Raw genomic sequence first — 25,186 nt, forward strand, 5'->3', positions numbered from 1 at the left:
TTGTAACTTATTTTTCCGACTATAAACCTATACTTTTTTCTGTTTAGATTCATAAAATAGAGTTCAATATGAAACCATAGCAATTTGATTCACTCAAAACGGATTTAAAATGAAGAAGTTATGGGTAAAACAAGATTGGATAATTTTTCTCATTTTAGCTACGTGAAAATTGGTAACAAATCTATTCCAACCATAACTTAATCAACTTGTATTGTATATTATGTAATCTTGAGATACCATAGACACGTATACAATGTTTCGACCTATCATGTCGACACATCTATATATATTTCGGAACAACCATAGACACTCTATATGTGAATGTTGGAGTTAGCTATACAGGGTTGAGGTTGATTCCAAAATATATATAGTTTGAGTTGTGATCAATACTGAGATACGTATACACTGGGTCGTGGATTGATTCAAGATAATATTTATCGATTTATTTCTGTACATCTAACTGTGGACAACTAGTTGTAGGTTACTAACGAGGACAGCTGACTTAATAAACTTAAAACATCAAAATATATTAAAAGTGTTGTAAATATATTTTGAACATACTTTGATATATATGTATATATTGTTATAGGTTCGTGAATCAACCAGTGGCCAAGTCTTACTTCCCGACGAAGTAAAAATCTGTGAAAGTGAGTTATAGTCCCACTTTTAAAATCTAATATTTTTGGGATGAGAATACATGCAGGTTTTATAAATGATTTACAAAATAGACACAAGTACGTGAAACTACATTCTATGGTTGAATTATCGAAATCGAATATGCCCCTTTTTATTAAGTCTGGTAATCTAAGAATTAGGGAACAGACACCCTAATTGACGCGAATCCTAAAGATAGATCTATTGGGCCTAACAAACCCCATCCAAAGTACCGGATGCTTTAGTACTTCGAAATTTATATCATATCCGAAGGGTGTCCTGAAATGATGGGGATATTCTTATATATATGCATCTTGTTAATGTCGGTTACCAGGTGTTCACCATATGAATGATTTTTATCTCTATGTATGGGATGTGTATTGAAATATGAAATCTTGTGGTCTATTGTTACGATTTGATATATATATAGGTTAAACCTATAACTCACCAACATTTTTGTTGACGTTTAAAGCATGTTTATTCTCAGGTGAATACTAAGAGCTTCCGCTGTTGCATACTAAAATAAGGACAAGATTTGGAGTCCATGTTTGTATGATATTGTGTAAAAACTGCATTCAAGAAACTGATTTCGATGTAACATATTTGTATTGTAAACCATTATGTAATGGTCGTGTGTAAACAGGATATTTTAGATTATCATTATTTGATAATCTACGTAAAGCTTTTTAAACCTTTATTTATGAAATAAAGGTTATGGTTTATTTTAAAAATGAATGCAGTCTTTGAAAAACGTCTCATATAGAGGTCAAAACCTCGCAACGAAATCAATCAATATGGAACGTTTTTAATCAATAAGAACGGGACATTTCAGTTGGTATCATAGCGTTGGTCTTAGAGAACCAGAATTTTGCATTAGTGTGTCTTATCGAGTTTTTTAGGATGCATTAGTGAGTCTGGACTTCGACCGTGTTTACTTGAAAAATGATTGCTTAACAAATTTTGTTGGAAACTATATATTTTTAACATGTGAATATTATGTGATATATTAATCTCTTAACGCGTTTGATATTATGTGATAGATGTCTACCTCTAGAACAAGTTCCATTGACTCACCTAATAATAATGAAGAGTCAAATGTAAATTGGAATGATTCGTGGACTGATTCACAAGTTCCCGAAGAGGAACCGGAAGAAGAGTCGGAACCGGAAGAAGAATTGGAACCGGAAGAAGAATCGGAACCGGATGAAGAAATAGAACCGGTGGGGGAAATAATAAAACGGTTAAGTAAAAGAAAATCCTCAACCAACTGACCAAGGTTAATTATGGTCAATGGTGTTTCCGCCAAGGAAGCAAAATATTGGGAGGATTACCAATTCTCCGATGAATCGGATTCCGACGAGAATTCTGATGATGTTATAGAAATTACCCCAACTGAATTTAAAAAGGCAAAAAAAAATAATAAGGGAAAGGGCATAAAAATAAAGAAATCTAATTCCAACCCGGTGAACTTTATATGTATCGTCAACCCCCGAAGTCCTTAAGTTGTAACAATGACCCGGGAACCTCTAAACCACCAGGTTTTTCTAAACCAATGTGGAAAACGACGGTTCGTATTAGGGGAACATCATATATCCCTAGAAACTTGGCAAAACGAACCAAAACCGAAGAAGAAGAAACAAGCGAGTCGGAATAAGATAGTTGTATTCGTGTGGTGTAATATATGTAATATAGTGTGCTTATGCTTTATGATATATGTAAAAATTGCTTGTATTAATAAGTATTTTTTTTGAATCTAACTCTTGTCTATTTTAAAGTTTAAAAACACAAAATGGATAGACAACCCAATATTTTAAGAGACCTACCCGGAGACATGATTGATGAAATCTTGTCTAGAGTCGGTCAGAATTCTTCGGCACAACTATTTAAGGCGAGATCAGTTTGTAAGACATTCGAAGAACGTTCCAAGAATGCCTTGGTTTATAAAAGGCTTTCGTTCGAAAGATGGGGGATATCACATTGGGAAATCCATAAGTTACGCTGTGTTTACTTTGACGCATATATTGCGGGGAACCCAAATGCTATTTTACGCAATGGGTTAAGAAATTATTTTGACTCAATATATCCGAATATTGGACTTCGTGATCTAGAAAAAGCGGCTAACATGCAACATAAAGAAGCATGTTATGCTTACGGATTAGTAATGTTCGCTTCTCACCAAAGTGAGAACAAGAACATCGGGCTACAACTATTAAACAAAACGTTCCCACAAGTGACGGAGTCGGTAATTGGGGTAAGAAATGAGGTTTTTAGATTGTTACGGGACTGTTGGACATTACGTAACCCTCGTCCCTTTGACGACGTTACAACACGCTGTCTTATCAACGGCCATAACGGTTATGTTCCACAAGACCAAGGATGGGAAGTAGTCCTTGTAAAACCAGAATGCATGACTTGTTTCTGGACGTATGAATTACGTGTCTTTATTGCCTTTGCTGAACGACTTGTGTACTAGCTAGAATTATCTTCACAACTATCTTGTATCAAAGTTATTGTGTGCTATATTTCATGCTTTATGTAAAATAAGCGGTACTGTAAGTTTGTAAAATATTGTATAAAAGTTTGAACGCGAAATATTATTATAATCAGTTTTTCATATAGAATTGTAGTAGTTGAATTTTATATTAGCTACTAAGTATGAACTTAACGGGTAGGTACTACCCGAATTTAAACTTATAAAACGCTAATATGAAGAAAAAGCTTTTATAAATGAGTTCATATTATGCTACGAAATACTATTAACTACTCTTAATATTCTGTATGATTAACTTGTTCCATTTGACTATTTTGAAGAAAATGGCACCGACTACTCGACACACAGTGAATATGAATGAAGAGGAATTCCGTACTTTTCTAGCTTCAAACATAGCCGCAGTACAGGCTGCGCTACATACCAACAATAACCTTGGATATAGCAGTACAGGAAATCGTGTAGGATGCACCTACAAAGAATTCACTTCCTGCAAACCTTTGAAATTTGATGGAACCGAAGGACCGATCGGATTGAAACGGTGGACCGAGAAGGTCGAATCGGTGTTTGCCATAAGTAAGTGTACTGAAGAGGACAAAGTGAAGTACGCTACGCATACCTTCACAGGTTCTGCGTTAACATGGTGGAATACCTATCTAGAGCAAGTGGGACAAGATGATGCGTACGCACTACCGTGGTCAGCATTCAAGCACTTGATGAACGAGAAGTACCGTCCCAGAACCGAGGTCAATAAGCTCAAGACAGAACTTAGAGGGTTACGAACCTAAGGATTTGATATTACCACGTACGAAAGACAATTCACAGAATTGTGCCTATTGTGTCCGGGAGCGTTCGAAGATGAGGAAGAGAAGATCGACGCGTTTGTGAAAGGATTACCGGAAAGAATCCAAGAAGATATAAGTTCACACGAGCCCGCCTCCATACAACAGGCATGTAGAATGGCTCACAAACTAGTGAACCAGATTGAGGAAAGAATTAAAGAACAGACGGCTGAAGAGGCCAATGTAAAGCAAGTCAAAAGAAAGTGGGAGGAAAACGGTGATAAGAATCACCAATACAACAACAACAGCAATTACAATAATAATCACAACAATTATCCCAACAATCGCAACATCAATCGAAACTACAACAAACGGCCTAACAACAACAACAACAACAACAACAGCAACTACAATAATCGTCCCAACAACTATAACAACCGCAACAACAACAACAACAATCAGAAGCAGCTATGCCAAAGGTGTGAAAAGTATCACTCGGGGTTCTGCACCAAATTTTGCAACAAGTGTAAAAGAAATGGTCATAGCGCGGCAAAGTGTGAGGTCTACGGACCAGGGGTTAATAGAACGAAAGGAACAAATGGTGTCGGAACGAGTAATGGCGGAGCAAGTAGTGTCGGAGCAAGTTATGCCAATGTAGTTTGTTATAAATGTGGAAAACCGGGCCACATTATTAGAAATTTCCCGAACCAGGAGAACACGAATGGACAAGGCCGCGGAAGAGTTTTCAATATTAATGCGGCAGAGGCACAGGAAGACCCGGAGCTTGTTACGGGTACGTTTCTTATTGACAATAAATCTGCTTACGTTTTATTTGATTCGGGTGCGGATAGAAGCTATATGAGTAGAGATTTTTGTGCTAAATTAAGTTGTCCATTGACGCCGTTGGATAGTAAATTTTTACTCGAATCAGCAAATGGTAAATTAATTTCAGCAGATAATATATGTCGGAATCGAGAAATTAAACTGGTTAGCGAAACATTTAAGATTGACTTGATACCAGTAGAGTTAGGGAGTTTTGATGTGATAATCGGTATGGACTGGTTGAAAGAAGTGAAAGCAGAGATCGTTTGTTACAAAAATGCAATTCGCATTATACGAGAAAAAGGAAAACCCTTAATGGTGTACGGAGAAAAGGGCAACACAAAGCTACATCTTATTAGTAATTTGAAGGCACAAAAACTAATAAGAAAAGGTTGCTATGCTGTTCTAGCACACGTCGAGAAAGTACAAACTGAAGAAAAGAGTATCAATGATGTTCCCGTCGCAAAAGAATTTCCCGATGTATTTTCGAATGAATTACCGGGATTACCCCCACATCGATCCGTTGAATTTCAAATAGATCTTGTACCAGGAGCTGCACCAATAGCTCGTGCTCCTTACAGACTCGCACCCAGCGAGATGAAAGAACTGCAAAGCCAATTACAAGAAATTTTAGAGCGTGGTTTCATTCGACCAAGCACATCACCGTGGGGAGCTCCTGTTTTGTTTGTCAAGAAGAAAGATGGTACATTCCGATTGTGTATCGACTACCGAGAGTTGAACAAACTTACCATCAAGAACCGCTACCCACTATCGAGAATCGACGACTTATTTGATCAACTACAAGGCTCGTCTGTTTATTCAAAGATTGACTTACGTTCCGGGTATCATCAAATGCGGGTGAAAGAAGATGATATTCCAAAGTCTGCTTTCAGAATACGTTACGGTCATTATGAGTTTATGGTCATGCCGTTTGGTTTAACTAATGCACCAGCTGTGTTCATGGACCTTATGAACCGAGTGTGTGGACCATACCTTGACAAGTTTGTCATTGTTTTCATTGATGACATACTTATTTACTCAAAGAATGACCAAGAACACGGTGAACATTTGAGAAAGGTGTTAGAAGTATTGAGGAAGGAAGAATTGTACGCTAAGTTTTCAAAGTGTGCATTTTGGTTGGAAGAAGTTCAATTCCTCGGTCACATAGTGAACAAAGAAGGTATTAAGGTGGATCCGGCAAAGATAGAAACTGTTGAAAAGTGGGAAACCCCGAAAACTCCGAAACACATACGCCAGTTTTTAGGACTAGCTGGTTACTACAGAAGGTTCATCCAAGACTTTTCCAGAATAGCAAAACCCTTGACTGCATTAACGCATAAAGGGAAGAAATTTGAATGGAATGATGAACAAGAGAAAGCGTTTCAGTTATTGAAGAAAAAGCTAACTACGGCACCTATATTGTCATTGCCTGAAGGGAATGATGATTTTGTGATTTATTGTGACGCATCAAAGCAAGGTCTCGGTTGTGTATTAATGCAACGAACGAAGGTGATTGCTTATGCGTCTAGACAATTGAAGATTCACGAACAAAATTATACGACACATGATTTGGAATTAGGCGCGGTTGTTTTTGCATTAAAGACTTGGAGGCACTACTTATATGGGGTCAAAAGTATTATATATACCGACCACAAAAGTCTTCAACACATATTTAATCAGAAACAACTGAATATAAGGCAGCGTAGGTGGATTGAATTATTGAATGATTACGACTTTGAGATTCGTTACCACCCGGGGAAGGCAAATGTGGTAGCCGATGCCTTGAGCAGGAAGGACAGAGAACCTATTCGAGTAAAATCTATGAATATAATGATTCATAATAACCTTACTACTCAAATAAAGGAGGCGCAACAAGGAGTTTTAAAAGAGGGAAATTTAAAGGATGAAATACCCAAAGGATCGGAGAAACATCTTAATATTCGGGAAGACGGAACCCGGTATAGGGCTGAAAGGATTTGGGTACCAAAATTTGGAGATATGAGAGAAATGGTACTTAGAGAAGCTCATAAAACCAGATACTCAATACATCCTGGAACGGGGAAGATGTACAAGGATCTCAGGAAATATTTTTGGTGGTCGGGTATGAAAGCCGATGTTGCTAAATACGTAGGAGAATGTTTGACGTGTTCTAAGGTCAAAGCTGAGCATCAGAAACCATCAGGTCTACTTCAACAACCCGAAATCCCGGAATGGAAATGGAAAAACATTACCATGGATTTCATCACTAAATTGCCAAGGACTGCAAGTGGTTTTGATACTATTTGGGTAATAGTTGATCGTCTCACCAAATCAGCACACTTCCTGCCAATAAGAGAAGATGACAAGATGGAGAAGTTAGCACGACTGTATTTGAAGGAAGTCATCTCCAGACATGGAATACCAATCTCTATTATCTCTGATAGGGATGGCAGATTTATTTCAAGATTCTGGCAGACATTACATCAAGCATTAGGAACTCGTCTAGACATGAGTACTACCTATCATCCACAAACTGATGGGCAGAGCGAAAGGACAATACAAACACTTGAAGACATGCTACGAGCATGTGTTATTGATTTCGGAAACAGTTGGGATCGACATATACCGTTAGCAGAATTTTCCTACAACAACAGCTACCATTCAAGCATTGAGATGGCGCCGTTTGAAGCACTTTATGGTAGAAAGTGCAGGTCTCCAATTTGTTGGAGTGAAGTGGGGGATAGACAGATTACGGGTCCGGAGATTATACAAGAAACTACCGAGAAGATCATCCAAATTCAACAACGGTTGAAAACCGCCCAAAGTCGACAAAAGAGCTACGCTGACATTAAAAGAAAAGATATAGAATTTGAAATTGGAGAGATGGTCATGCTTAAAGTTGCACCTTGGAAAGGCGTTATTCGATTTGGTAAACGAGGGAAATTAAATCCAAGGTATATTGGACCATTCAAGATTATTGATCGTGTCGGACCAGTAGCTTACCGACTTGAGTTACCTCAACAACTCGCGGCTGTACATAACACTTTCCACGTCTTGAATTTGAAGAAATGTTTTGCTAAAGAAGATCTCACTATTCCGTTAGATAAAATCCAAATCAATGAAAAACTCCAATTCATCGAAGAACCCGTCAAAATAATGGATCGTGAGGTTAAAAGACTTAAGCAAAACAAGATACCAATTGTTAAGGTTCGATGGAATGCTCGTAGAGGACCCGAGTTCACCTGGGAGCGTGAAGATCAGATGAAGAAGAAATACCCGCATCTATTTCCAGAAGATTCGTCAACACCTTCAACAGCTTAAAATTTCGGGACGAAATTTATTTAACGGGTAGGTTTTGTAGTGACCCGAACTTTTCCATGTTTATATATATTAATTGAGATTGATATTTACATGATTAAATGTTTCCAACATGTTAAGCAATCAAACTTGTTAAGACTTGATTAATTAAAATATGTTTCATATAGACAAATGACCACCCAAGTTGACCGGTGATTCACGAACGTTAAAACTTGTAAAAACTATATGATGACATATATATGGATATATATATAGTTAACATGATACTATGATAAGTAAACATATCATTAAGTATATTAACAATGAACTACATATGTAAAAACAAGACTACTAACTTAATGATTTTTAAACGAGACATATATGTAACGATTATCGTTGTAAAGACATTTAATGTATATATATCATATTAAGATATATTCATACATGATAATATCATGATAATATAATAATTTAAAATCTCATTTGATATTATAAACATTGGGTTAACAACATTTAACAAGATCGTTAACCTAAAGGTTTCAAAACAACACTTACATGTAACGACTAACGATGACTTAACAACTCAGTTAAAATGTATATACATGTAGTGTTTTAATATGTATTTATACACTTTTGAAAGACTTCAATACACTTATCAAAATACTTCTACTTAACAAAAATGCTTACAATTACATCCTCGTTCAGTTTCATCAACAATTCTACTCGTATGCACCCGTATTCGTACTCGTACAATACACAGCTTTTAGATGTATGTACTATTGGTATATACAATCCAATGATCAGCTCTTAGCAGCCCATGTGAGTCACCTAACACATGTGGGAACCATCATTTGGCAACTAGCATGAAATATCTCATAAAATTACAAAAATATGAGTAATCATTCATGACTTATTTACATGAAAACAAAATTACATATCCTTTATATCTAATCCATACACCAACGACCAAAAACACCTACAAACACTTTCATTCTTTAATTTTCTTCATCTAATTGATCTCTCTCAAGTTCTATCTTCAAGTTCTAAGTGTTCTTCTTAAATTCCAAAAGTTCTAGTTTCATAAAATCAAGAATACTTCCAAGATTGCAAGTTTACTTCCAAGTTTTCTAAATCCATTCCAAGTAATCATCCAAGATCAAGAAACCTTTGTTACTTACAGTAGGTTATCTTTCTAATACAAGGTAATAATCATATTCAAACTTTAATTCAATTTCTATAACTATAACAATCTTATTTCGAGTGGAAATCTTACTTGAAATTGTTTTCGTGTCATGATTCTGCTTCAAGAACTTTCAAGCCATCCAAGGATCCTTTGAAGCTAGATCTATTTTTTTATTTCCAGTAGGTTTATCCAAGGAACTTGAGGTAGTAATGATGTTCATAACATCATTCGATTCATACATATAAAGCTATCTTATTCGAAGGTTTAAACTTGTAATCACTAGAACATAGTTTAGTTAATTCTAAACTTGTTCGCAAATAAAAGTTAATCCTTCTAACTTGACTTTTAAAATCAACTAAACACATGTTCTATATCTATATGATATGCTAACTTAATGATTTAAAACCTGGAAACACGAAAAACACCGTAAAACCGAATTTACGCCGTCGTAGTAACACCGCGGGCTGTTTTGGGTTAGTTAATTCAAAACTATGATTAACTTTGATTTAAAAGTTGTTATTCTGGGAAAATGATTTTTATTATGAACATGAAACTATATCCAAAAATTATGGTTAAACTCAAAGTGGAAGTATGTTTTCTAAAATGGTCATCTAGACGTCGTTCTTTCGACTGAAATGACTACCTTTACAAAAACGACTTGTAACTTATTTTTCCGACTATAAACCTATATTTTTTTCTGTTTAGATTCATAAAATAGAGTTCAATATGAAACCATAGCAATTTGATTCACTCAAAACGGATTTAAAATGAAGAAGTTATGGGTAAAACAAGATTGGATAATTTTTCTCATTTTAGCTACGTGAAAATTGGTAACAAATCTATTCCAACCATAACTTAATCAACTTGTATTGTATATTATGTAATCTTGAGATACCATAGACACGTATACAATGTTTCGACCTATCATGTCGACACATCTATATATATTTCGGAACAACCATAGACACTCTATATGTGAATGTTGGAGTTAGCTATACAGGGTTGAGGTTGATTCCAAAATATATATAGTTTGAGTTGTGATCAATACTGAGATACGTATACACTGGGTCGTGGATTGATTCAAGATAATATTTATCGATTTATTTCTGTACATCTAACTGTGGACAACTAGTTGTAGGTTACTAACGAGGACAGCTGACTTAATAAACTTAAAACATCAAAATATATTAAAAGTGTTGTAAATATATTTTGAACATACTTTGATATATATGTATATATTGTTATAGGTTCGTGAATCAACCAGTGGCCAAGTCTTACTTCCCGACGAAGTAAAAATATGTGAAAGTGAGTTATAGTCCCACTTTTAAAATCTAATATTTTTGGGATGAGAATACATGCAGGTTTTATAAATGATTTACAAAATAGACACAAGTACGTGAAACTACATTCTATGGTTGAATTATCGAAATCGAATATGCCCCTTTTTATTAAGTCTGGTAATCTAAGAATTAGGGAACAGACACCCTAATTGACGCGAATCCTAAAGATAGATCTATTGGGCCTTACAAACCCCATCCAAAGTACCGGATACTTTAGTACTTCGAAATTTATATCATATCCGAAGGGTGTCCCGGAATGATGGGGATATTCTTATATATATGCATCTTGTTAATGTCGGTTACCAGGTGTTCACCATATGAATGATTTTTATCTCTATGAATGGGATGTGTATTGAAATATGAAATCTTGTGGTCTATTGTTACGATTTGATATATATATAGGTTAAACCTATAACTCACCAACATTTTTGTTGACGTTTAAAGCATGTTTATTCTCAGGTGAATACTAAGAGCTTCCGCTGTTGCATACTAAAATAAGGACAAGATTTGGAGTCCATGTTTGTATGATATTGTGTAAAAACTGCATTCAAGAAACTGATTTCGATGTAACATATTTGTATTGTAAACCATTATGTAATGGTCGTGTGTAAACAGGATATTTTAGATTATCATTATTTGATAATCTACGTAAAGCTTTTTAAACCTTTATTTATGAAATAAAGGTTATGGGTTGTTTTAAAAATGAATGCAGTCTTTGAAAAACGTCTCATATAGAGGTCAAAACCTCGCATCGAAATCAATCAATATGGAACATTTTTAATCAATAAGAATGGGACATTTCAGCAAGGACGACATCCAAGATATGGGATGGCATCCCAATGAACTACAGGTTGCTGAAGCTGAAATTTGACAAGTCTCGAACCAAACTCATTTCAAACACAACTTATGAACCGAAAACACTCAAGACACGTATCTTATATCGTTGGAAAGGTATTTTGACGAGGAATACAATTAAATACATATCATCAAACAAATACATCATTTAAAATGACCAAATCCTCGTTGAATGATTGTTAAAAGTTCATCATTGATGTTTCAAGTTCGTAAAACGCATTTTATGATTCGGGCAACCAATTTACATGTAATATATGCCATTTCGAAGGTAATTTAACATACATTGCAATTAAACACTTTCTAACAACGTCTCATGGCATTCAAGGCATCAAAAGTTCATTTTAAAAGCTATCAAACCCCAACCAAGAATCACAAAATCAATAATCATGTTATGCAAGGTTTTCATGTCATCCAACATACCAAAACGAAGCTAATGATGCTAGTAACACCTTTAACATACAAGATTTAACATTTAACAACATTTAATCAACCAAAATCAAAGATTTAACAAACCCATTTTAAGTGTTCATGCTAGTTTATGCAAAACAACAAGATCGAGCAAATAAATCACATATTCATGCTAGACTCGAGCCATAGAAACTAACTAACACCATTTCAAGTCTATAAAACGAATTTGAGAAATCTAGAGCTTTTAGAAATCTTACCCCAAGTAGTGAAATTGGTACCAAAATGTAGAGGAAGAAGAGAGGATCACAAAAGTACAATTTATTTTGATGTTTGCTTGCTTGAATTGAAATAGATGATGAATCTTTGAAGTTGGGTGAAAGGGTGTTCTTGGTGACTAGAGAGAAAGAAAGGAGGAGGTAGGAGAAGAAGTGAATGAGTGGATGAGATGGTGGGTTTACTAGTTGACCTAGTCAACTAGTTTGCCCACTTGGTAACTTTAGTCCCTCGAGTTTGAAAGCGGGTGCGTGAATTGACCGAACGAATTATTTTAAACATGCGAGAGTAAACGGAAGATGTTATAATCCAATAACGGGGATATTAAGAATGTTAGTTAACAAAAAGTACGAATTTAGATAACAAAAGATATTATCAAAAAAAAAGATGGTGTTAAAATAAATTTAACAGAAAAGGCGGGATGTTACACTTTTTACATGGTCAGCTATCAGAGACTGTTTATATGCACCAGCCACTTGGGTTTCGTGACCCTCGATACCCGGATCATGTCTGCTTATTGCAGAAATCTCTATACGGCCTTAAGCCGGCCCCTCGCGCCTGGTTTCAGTGCTTTGCTGGATACGCCCAGCGACTCGATTTTCATCAGAGCTGCTGCGATACTTCTCTATTCATTTATCATCAAGGATCCGACACTGCCTACCTGCTATTATATGTTAATGACATTGTTCTTACTACATCCTCAACTGCGTTACTATAGCAGATTATCTCTTCCTTACATAAGGAATTTGCTATGACTGATTTAGGGCCGTTGAACTACTTTATTGGCATACACGCCACACGTACTACCCCTGGCATGTTTCTTTCCCAGAGACAGTACGCTACTGAGATTATTGAGCGGGCTGATATGACCACCTGTCATCCCTGCCGGACCCCAGTTGAACCAGGTGCCAAACTGACGAGTTATGGCCCCCCGATTTCTGATCCGACGCTTTATCGCAGTCTTGCGGGAGCCCTACAGTATCTCACTTTTACTAGACCTGACATCTCATACGCTGTTCAGCAGGTTTGCCTTTACATGCATGATCCCCGAGAGCAGCACATGCACGCTCTTAAGCAGATTATTCGTTACATTCAGGGTACCACTGACCTTGCTTATAGTTATATGCATCATCTCCTACTGCTCTTGTCACTTACTCTGATGCTGATTGGGCAGGCTGCCCCACTACCAGACGCTCCACATCCGGCTACTGTGTTTTCCTCGGTAACAATCTCATTTCATGGTCATCGAAATGGCAACTCACGCCCTCTCGCTCCAGTACTGAAGCGGAGTTCCAATGCTGTTGCTGAGACTTGTTGGGTTGGTAATCTTCTCCGCGAGCTCCATTGTCCTCTCATATCGGCCACTTTAGTATACTGTGATAATGTCAGCTCAGTTTATCTATCCACTAATCCGATCCAGCATCAACGGACTAAGCATATTGAGATCGACATCCACTTTGTACGTGATCTAGTGGCTCAGGGACAGGTGCGTGTCCTTCATGTCCCCTCCAGATATCAGTTTGCAGACATCTTCACCAAAGGTCTCCCATTTTCTCTATTCGACGACTTTCGATCAAGTTTAAGTGTCCGAAGCACTCCCGCTCCAACTGCTGGGGGATGTTAGACTATATTCTTATGTAGCCCAATTATTATGTCTAGTGGGTTAAGCCCATCATTTGTAGCTAGGGTTATTTGCCTATATAATAAGGCTTGTGCTTGTACTGTAATCACAACCCAAATAATACTATCAATATACGTCTGTTTACATTTACCTGTTATAATTGTAATAAGGTACCTTAGGAAAGTAGAACTAGTTTCTTCGTCACAGTAGTTAATACCTATTTTTATGATCCAATAATGCAGTTAAGTTAATCTATTAATTTATGTTACAATTACAATGTAACAAAGAGTGCTGCTTGAGTTTGACGTTTTTACTGTAACTTTCATATGGATGTAGAGCAATAATGAGGTGATATATACTATCACAAGTGGTATGAATGATTTCATGTTCATCTCCTACGTTTTGAATATGTAATGATTGATCACAATTACATAAAGACAAAGACTTATAGATACATCATTTTTTTATTGTTTAGTTGCTTCATAAAGACAACCTCAACCTCAAGATCAATATCAAAATTTTCTGTTAGAATAGAAGATTCTCAAAAAGCTAGTTTTTGTTCTTACCTTGTCCAATTATACATAATTGGTGCTTTCTAATTGCATAGGGAATGTGCTATAAACCTTGTGATTTTCAACAGCCTAGGATTAACACTGATGGAGCAAGCAAAAATGACAACAAAACGTAATTTGGATCTTCTGTGACGACCCGGAAATTTCTGACCAAATTTAAACTTTAATCTTAACGTAAATTCGACATGATAAGCAAAGTCTATTAGATTGAATTTTAGAATTTTTGAACTATTTCATGAAAGCATTTAACCCTTGACTACTCTCGACGATTCACGAACAATTATTTGTAAATAAATATGTATATATAGATGTAAGTATATATATATATATATACATATATATACAAAAGTTACTATCCAATATAAATTATTACATAATATAAATTATAAACGATAATATGTAATATTAATATATTAAAAATTTATACAACAATAATATTACTCTCATTACTATACGAAGTATTAGTGATAAAGTATATAGATATGAAGTGTGATAAATTTAAATTATTATAATATTATCATTATTATTAATAATATTATTGTTATAAAACTTATAGATATTATTATTATCAATAATATAATTGTTATTACCATCACATTATTATAAGGTGTTATCATTATTATTTATAATATTAAGAAGTATTATTATAGTTATAATTAATAACTTAGGAGACTAAATATATTACATATATGTATACAGATATATATATATATATATATATATATATATATATATATATATATATATATATATAACAGATATATTTAAATACAGTATATATATATAAATATATACAAATAGACATATAGAATTACAAAATTATAATATAATTGACATGTTATTATTATTACATCCATTATTATTATTATTATTGTGTATATTAATCTTAGCATTTATAAATATTATTAGTGTTATTATATATAACATATATAGATATGAATTTTGATACATATAATCTGTTATGTTAATATTATAATATAAAAATCATTATTATTGTTATTATCATTTTTATTATCATTATCAACATAATTATTAAAAAATTATCATTTGTTTTAATTAAGAATATTATCATCATCATCATTATTTTTTTTTAATTTGATATTAGTATTATTTCTATTATTACTATTACTAGTATTTTTAGTATTATGAATAATATTTTTTTATCATTTTTATAGTTAAGATCATTATTATTATCTAGTATTATTATAATTATTATTAACATAATTATTATTAGTGTTATTATTATTTATCAGAAAATAATACATCTAATTTTTATTAACATTAACAATTAACAATATGATTATCATCATTTTTTTAGTATCATTATTATTTATTATATATTATTATGATTAATATAATTATTATTATTATTATTATTAATTACTTATAATTATTATATAAACTAAAAATCAAAATATTGTACTATCCAATTTCAGATATCCATCAATCTGCTTTTACGTTTTTGTTTCTACACCAAACTGTTACATATCGTTTTCCATAGTACCAATCAGATGACCAATTGAATCGACTTTATTTTATTTTATTTTATTTTATTTTTTTCTGTTCCCTTTTGTCTGATTAAGAAATTGGGAACCATATTCTCTGTTAAATTGATCAATTCAATCGACTGGTACATCATTCAACTTACTACCACTTTTAGTAATCACAAACACCCTTTGCAGTCTTCAATTAAATCGAATTTAACTCAGAAACATTGAAGAATACAGTACGTATCTCTGTTTCTTCTTAATTTTCCAAAAACATAGAATTTGAATCTCATTTTAAATTCTATAAATGTGAATATGTTAGAAAACTTTTACTTAAACTCTCTGAAAAGTTTCAAATGCTAATTATTCATATCGAGTTCAAATTACCGAGTCAAAGTTTGAAAATAAAAAGTCAACGAAGTGTTCATGATAAAATTCGATTTTGTTTTAGTATTTTGAGTTAAATTAACGATTCATACAGTTTATATGGATGATTTGCAATCTTTTTCATGAAGGAGTCGAGGTCTGAAACAGTTTCTAAGATTGAATTTGATGTTGAGATCATAAACGACCTTAAGGGTCTGTTACAGAATTTTATTTTATTTCTTTTTCTTGTTTTAAATTAATTTCAGTTAATTCCTAAATGATTTAGTCACTGAGTTAAATCCTAAAACCAAATAATGGATTTTTTATTGTTGTCAATTGATCAATTTGGTGGACTGAAGATTTTGAAAGGGAGAAGAAGAAATAGGATACACAGATATACGGTTTATATAAATTGAGTGGTATTATAAAACAGAAAAATGGGCAGTAGTCTGATGGTTTGAGGGTGTTTTCGGGTTACAAGAGGTCGCGGGTTCGAGTCTCTCTTAAGGCAAATTTTTTTATAAAAAGCTTATTTGAAGGTAGTCCTCTATTTTTATTTATTATTATCATTACTTATTTTTATGATTATTATTATTATTATTATTATTATTATTATTATTATTATTATTATTATTATTATTATTATTATTATTATTATTATTATTAATATTTATATTGTTATTATTGTTAGTATTATTATTATTATTAGCATTATTATTATTAAATATTATAGATAATATTATTAGTATGATCAACATTATTATTATTAATTATTGTTATTATTACTAATATTACAATCATTATCATTATTAGTTTTATCACTAAATATTATTATTATTATCATTATTATTAATTTTATAAGACTAATATTAATATAAGTATTACCATTATTATTATGATTAGGATTACAAATTGATGCAATAGAAACTTTAGTCACTAGTTTAGAAATTAAAATGCGAAGATTATGATTACTATTATGAATATAAAAGTTTTAATGATATTGTTAAGATTATAATTATAGAAATCTTGAATATAAATATTATTATGGAACTGATTAAGTTAAAATTTTAATTAGATTATGAATTAAAGAAATTAATAGAATTATTATAATTATTGATATAATTGTTAATATTTTCATTATTATTATTATTAATATTTTCATTGTTAATAAAGTTATTATTATTTTCACTAGTAAAACATTAATATCAAAACTATCATTTTTAACAAATAAATATTTTGTACATAAAAACACACTTATTATATATACTATAAATATATTGATATTCCGTATAACTATATGAAAAATATATTGTCATTATATATATGACTACATATAACAAATTAGGTATTTTTAATATAATACTAAATATATATAGATACTAATATAACTACAATAATCATTTTAGATATATATATATATACAAAATAAATATATATAACACATAATTTAAGATATAATATATAAACTTGTTCGATTACGATTATATATTTTAATATATATACAAATGATATAGGTTCGTGAATCCAAGGCCAATCCTGCATTGTTCAGTTGTTCAATGTCATCATATGTATTTTTACTACAAAATATAGTATAGTGAGTTTCATTTGCTCCCTTTTTAAATGTTTTTGCAATATATATTTTTGGGACTGAGAATACATGCACTTTTATAAATGTTTTACGAAATAGACACAAGTAATCGAAACTACATTATATGGTTGAATGGATCGAAGCCGAATATGCCCCCTTTTAGCCTGGTAATCTAAGAATCAGGGAACATCACTAATTTTGAGAATTAGTGCACCCCTTATTGACGCGAATCCTAAAGATAGATCTATGGGCCTAACAAACCCCATTCTGGAATTTGGAATGCTTTAGTACTTCGAAATTATCATGTCCGATAGGTGTCCCGGAATGATGGGGATATTCTATATGCATCTTGTTAATGTCGATTATCAGGTGTTCAATCCATATGAATGATTATTTTTGTCTCTATGCATGGGGCGAATATTTATGAACAATGGAAATGAAAATCTTGTGGTCTATTAAAATGATGAAAATGATCGATTATGATAAACTAATGAACTCACCAACCTTTTAGTTGACACTTTAAAGCATGTTTATTCTCAGGTATGAAAGAAATCTTCCGCTATTCATTTGCTCATTTTAGAGATATTACTTGGAGTCATTCATGATATATTTCAAAAGACGTTGCATTCGAGTTGTTGAGTTCATCAAGATTATTATTAAGTCAATTATAGTTGGATATATAGAGGTCAAATACCTCGCGATGTAATCAACTATTGTGAATCGTTTATAATGTATATTGTGACGCCCCGTACAAAACCATCGTGTACGGATCATCAACAACAGGATCATTACAAGGTCAAACACTATATGCTGTTTGAAAACCATTTTTGCATTTATAAAAAGATAGCGTTTACAAAAGATAACGTGACACAAAGGTCATAACAAGGTCATTATTTGAAAATAACATAAATTACGAATGTAAAAGAAAAGTTCCATGATTGAGACATCTCTAAGTAATGCAGCGGAAATCTAACACAGCAGGTCCATAACAGCAAGTCTATAACACCAATACATCAAGTCTAACAGCGGAAGCAACAACGTCTAAGCACCTGAGAAATACATGCTTAAAAAGTCAACAAAAATATTGGTGAGCTATAGTTTAAGTTGTAACAGTAATGTAAGGTAGGCCACGAGATTTCAGTGCTTCAAACAGCGTTTCAAAACAGTATGAAAAGTATACGTTTAACCGTGGGCACTTGGTGACTAACTTAACGTTTGTAACCCCCTAAAAGTACACTTGGCGAGTGCGTATGTTTACGAAGTATTAAACACCCGTTAAATGCTAGCACGACTAGCCTGAGTGGGGATGTCAAACCCTATGGATCCATATATAAGATTCGCGTTCACCGGTTCAAAGACCAATGACTAAACGTTACCGAGCTAAGGGGAAAGTTTATGCCGTTGTATAACCCAGACATATATAAAGTTTAAGTACTCGTGCCTAGTATGTAAAACGTAAAAAAAAAAGCATGTATTCTCAGTCCTAAAATAGTTAGAGTAAAAAGGGATGCTATAACTCACAGTGATAAGAGCGGTAAAGTCGATAATGAAAATATGCAAGTAGTAAGTCGGTCCGAAAGGTCGTCAACCTAAGTCAAAGGTTAATAGGTCAGTATGTTATCCTCATAAGTTCTAATAGTGCAAAAATAAGTTTAAGTGTCATCATCATCATCATTCATCATTGTAAAAGTTAAGTAAGTTTAACAAGTATAGAGGTCGAAACAATAGGCTGATTTTGATCAGCTGCTACGGCCTCTACGTAAATCGAAAAGACGCGTAATCAGTGGCCATGGCTCCGTATGGGAGTCCTCTAGTTTCTGACCAATTTCCAGAACTAAACTCGTCTTCCTTTGACCGTGGTGACGGTTTAAGTGCGAGTAGGTCAGAAATTTCAGCACAACGTTAATAGGGTGTAGTGACTTTCAGAAGGCCATAAATCCTAAACCGTAACTCGGATTAAGACGATGTCTAAACGGAAAATCATCTACTCGAACCGAACTAACTTAAAATAAACTTTACAGTAGCCCAGGTGGTCTGATAAGATCCTGAAAACAGTAAGCAAGGTGCTCTGGTGGGGTTCTTAGTGCTTGATGTTCATCACGGTTCTCATCCTTGATGCTTGTAGCTTCAAGTGTACAACTAGTTGATGGGTTAGCATCACCTTGACCAAGATTCTACCATAAACATACAATATGTTAAGACCAAGTAAGAACACAACTCATTTAAGAGTCTTAGATGGATGATGAACCAAGGTTACATCATATCCTTAGTCTTAACACAATTACAAGTTACATTTACAACTAAAGCTACAAACTTTACTTCAATCAAGAAAGTATGAACATAATCTAAGTCAAATAAAGTGATGGAACCCTAAGCTAGAGAGCCTGGATCCTTTTCACACAAGTTATAAGGTCACAAAGCTAGAAAGCTTGAACCTTTAGTGTTCTTGAAGACCTTGAAGCATAAAGCTTAGATCTTTAAGTTATATGAAAACCATAAACACAAGTTTTGACCTTTATAACAAAATAGTGAGATCATAAGTTAGGAAACTTAGATCCAACAAAAGATATGAAGATTCAAGCTAGAAAGCTTGCATCTTGGTTGTTCTTGAAGATCTTGAAGCATAAAGCTTGGATCTTTAAGTTACATGAAGATTACAAACACAAGTTTGAATCTTTATAACAAAATAACAAGATTAAAGTTAAAAGATATAGATCTACAAAGTAGGTGAAGATTCAAAGCTAGAAAGCTTGAATCTTCCATGTTCGTGAAGGATTCAAATCCAAGTTTGAATCTACAAGATGTAATCAAGATCAAAGCTAAAAAGCTTGATCCCTTATTGATGATGATGAACATGAAAATGATAAGAGAAGAAGGAGAAGAAATTTAAAAACTTACAAGTTTTAGAGTGAGAAAGACTAGAGAGGAAATAAGAGAGTAAGTGTGTGTGAAATATAAATGAGAGCAAGTGTAAAATGGATTGAATAAGGCTTGTATTTATAGGTGAATGAGGGTGTGGGTGGGTGGTGATGGCCATGATTTTCAAGGGGGACAAGGGGGGACAAACTTTTGCTTTTTGGTTAATGGTTGTCTAAAGTTAGTGCATATGTTAGGATCCCATGCAACATTAAGGATAATACTTGACAAAAATGCTAGCATGTTTCCTCTAATAAATGGACATTTGTCTTACATATTAATGGGTTACTAGCTATTAATAATTGGGCTAATTAAATAGTCCACTAACTAGTGTAGGGTAGGCTAAGGCCCAACAAGGTAGAAAGTCCAACAAGAATAACTAGTAAGCATAAGTAAATTACTATGCGTAATTAAGCATCCAATAACCCAAGTAATTATTATTATAAAATAATAATTAAGATTTCATAGTCATAATATTCCGATTATGACAAAAGTTAAACATGTACGCAGTACGCAGTTTGTTCATAACGTCAAGTGACACTAACGGTCATAAAGGCTTCCGGTGATCAAGTTAAGTATCCTACGTACTTAAAGGCACGTGTTAACACATAAATTAAAGTAAGCCATGTGTATAAAGATTCCAGAGTATAAAGTAGCACAGTACGCACAAATACGCAGTTTCGTGAAAGCACAAGGCACAAAAGCAAGTTGAAAAAGCCGGGTCGTTACATTACCCACCTGTTAAAGAAAATTTCGTCCTGAAATTTTGAGGAGTGACCAACAATGATATCGTATTTGAATAAGAAGGAGCGTATCAAAGTCCCGAGAGACTCGTGGGCTCAAAAGTGAGCGATTTACCTTGAAAGGTACTTGGGCGTATAAAAGTAAGAATAGGTATATGCCATTGATTAAGTCTCTTGTCCTAAGAGATCAACACATTGATTTCATTTCTGGTTAACATGAGTATGTCATCTGAATATATCCACAAAAGGAAAGATGATGTTTTTAGCCCTACAGGCATCTTTAGTAAGCTGGATGCATGAAATGTCTCATGAATGTTACTATACTCATCTAAACATTGAGCACTTATGTCGCAATACAAGGCTGACAGATAGAATGAAAAACATGGTGATCACAACATACTGCGTGTGAGCTTATCCTTGGATGAAATGAAAGCACAGTTCTATAATGTAACTTTATCCTTTCAGTTACATGTTGAAGTTAGGGTTAACATTAACTAGATCAACATATAGTTGCAACTAACGGAGGAAGGAATATGTAGAGTATCCACATCAGCATCGTAAATGTTTTAAGCAGTCCCCTTCCAAGACGATAACAAGGTTCATAGATTCTCAAAGTATCTTATATTACATTTTCGAAAGAAAATTACACGAAAGGTGTGATCTTTGAATGAGAGTGAACTCTTCTAGCGGGTTGTTCTGAATTTATCCTTATACTTAAGGGGATGCGCGAATGAGAAGATACGTGGACCCTTGGTCGTAAAGAACGGTTTACTCTAAGTGAAAAGAATCTCAAAAACGATTCCTTGTACCTCAACCTACTTATTCATAGAGATGATGTTTACGAGGGTGTTGCGATTAGCCGTGAAATATTGAGAATAGAAACCCACCTAGTGCCTTTCCTACAATAGGGTGACCACTGAGTGTATCTCAGAAAACTGATTTATCGGCCCGCGTTTTTGCCATGTTTAACCTTAAAAGGAACATTTTATGAGCGCAAAGACTTCTTAACAAATTTTATAAAACTGCCATCCAAAGTGGCTCAAGAGTTTTTAACAAAGATCTTAATCGTAAGCTTCATCCCTAATGCAGGGCGAGAAGAAGTGTGGTCCATACTTGGTGTAGTCTAATACGAAAAACCTTTAATAAAATCAACCAAGAAAGTTTTGAAAAGCCTTTAAACATTTGATGTGACAACGGAACGAATTTCCTAGTAAATTTAGAAGTATGTACAACGTGTGCCATTTTGCACAAAACTATTTGACTTAAGTTAAACAGCTCAATAAAGGAGCGATTTTTAAATAAATTTAAAGGTACAACTTAGTATGTACTAACCGAAATAAGTAAGGGTAAATTGTTAACTTAATCATATACATACATATATGATTTTATAAATCGCATAAGTGACCAAAAAGTTTTTAGTACTTTCATTTGTCCATAAATCTCGTGAGGACCGCACAAATAAGCAACGTGTAAAAATTTTGATAAACATAGTTTTTCGTATTTCAGAGATTACGAGTTGAAAATGATCGAGTGAAAATCTTTGAATCATCGGGTGACATGTTACTAGGTAATGAAAACTAATGAATTAAATGTAGTTTTGATAATTATAAGGACCAAAAATGTTCACGTGTGAAGTCGTTGCTAAAAAGTGAGGTATGAAGGATAGAGCATGAGGACGAGAAGTTAATCACTTCTTGACTTTGAAAAATGCCAAACAGGTTATGGCCAATATTAAAGTCGGAGTACTGATGATGTTAATATCGCTAGATGAGAATCCCTTGGAATAAGTCTGGACTTAGAATTATGTAAGAAAGATCATCGCTCTGACAGGTGTGGCAAATAAGATCCCTGGGGTAACGCAAAATTTTTGAATGGTTTAAGTGTTAGTGGATGCCCGAAGGCTCTGCATGACGTGGTAGTAAGTGCCTTCATCACATACACACACACACACACACACATGAATCTCTAGATTTCGACGGTTGTAAAGTCTTCATGATGACTTGAATACGAATAAGCAACGAAAATTTTATATGACAAGCAACGAAAATGTTATAGAAATCGTTTAAGGTGACAATGTAAGAAAAGAAACGAAGTTCTTAGTAATCTAGGGTTACGTACAACCCGTACCATTCAAAGTAAAATATCTTTTAAATAAAAGATTTAGTTTGTAAAAGTGAAAGTAAAATTTCATATGTATTTGTCAAAAGTAATTATTTACTTTATTTTATATAACATATACGATTTTAAAAATTTGCACGAATGGCAAATAAAATAAATTTACTTTTATTAAACTTTGAGAGGATCGTACCGTAAAATAGTGTGTGAAATATTTTTGGCAAACAAAATTTTCATATTTCGGAGGTTACAAGTTGGAAAAAAAAAAGATTGATGAGGTTTGAGTAAAAGAATTTAGAAAATTTCGGGTGATATTTGAGGTAATAAAAACTATTGAATTTAAATGTGGTTGATGACTATTAGTAGGGCATAAGTCCTTCGACCAAAAATGCTTAAGTGTGAAGTTGTTGCTTATAAGTGAGATACGAATGGGAGAGTGTGAGGATGGGAATTTAACTACCCATTGATTTTGGAAATTTTGAACTGGTATGACTAATATCGAGGTAAGAAGGATGATGGTGTGATTACCATCGAATAAGAAATCTCTCGGAATAAGTTAGGATTTAGAATCGCGTAAGAATGAGTTTTGAATAAGATTCCTGGCTAGTCCTTAACATAGAATCTGAATCGCTGAAGTGACGGGATACAATTTCCTTTATGTATCGTTATGCAAGTTTGTCTGTTGTATGGGTTTCTTTCATGTCTAGAAAGTGAGCAGATTTGGTGAGGCGTTCAACGTTAACCCAGATAGTGTCATAACCGCCTACCGTCCTTGGTAGCTTCGTGATGAAATCCATTGTTATTCCTTCCCATTTCCATCGTGGGATTTTGGGTTGTTGAAGTAACCTAGATGGCTTTTGGCTCACCATTCTCGCGAGGTATACGAAAAATCTTCTTACTATAAATAACTTTCGCTTTCATCCTTGAAAGCCAGTCCGTTCCAACTATATCTTATTATACTACCGTGGAAAATTCTATCAAACTTCTCAAATAACATCAGCTTGTACGTAGGTAACTAATCCTTTCCAACCACTACCTTAAAACTTCCAAGTTTTGTTGACATGAGGTCATCTCCAAATGACCCACCTGTTAATTTTAAGGTACTACCTTAAATTATTCCTCTATCTCTGCCAGCTTACCATTTGCTTGTCCTATAGAATACTTAATCCTCTTGGTTGTTGATGGCTTATTAGTCATAACACTAAGGTCCTTAGATATAAGGTTTCTATCGCTCTAGTACTAAACAACTCCGAGACAATAAAACGTTATGACGAAACGTACCCTAACTAAAATCATGATCCATGCGGGTCTCCATAGCTGAGATAACGATTGCTCTATCGCAAGTAAGTCCAACGTTTTTCCTATTTGAGAACTTTTTTCTTAAGTGTACAGGGTGTCTATATCATTAACAGATTTTTGGGTTATCAATTCTGCAATCAAGGCCCTTCTTGTACAGTATCTGGGCTACGCGGTTATTCTTTCCCTACCTCTAATAGACCATAATGCGTATACTCAAGTTGTTCCTACCAAAATTTTCTCTGAATCACTTCATATTCCTTATATAGTAACATTGGGACTTCTGCATGATTTACTTCAATATAATCACGCTGGCCTGGCGTCATTATATTGTACTAAATCGTACGTTCATTCCAATATCACCCCATACGGTCAATGTAACGTGATCACTTCAAGTTCTA

Source organism: Rutidosis leptorrhynchoides, chromosome 5, assembly GCF_046630445.1.
Source record: "Rutidosis leptorrhynchoides isolate AG116_Rl617_1_P2 chromosome 5, CSIRO_AGI_Rlap_v1, whole genome shotgun sequence".
Lineage (NCBI taxonomy): Eukaryota > Viridiplantae > Streptophyta > Magnoliopsida > Asterales > Asteraceae > Rutidosis > Rutidosis leptorrhynchoides.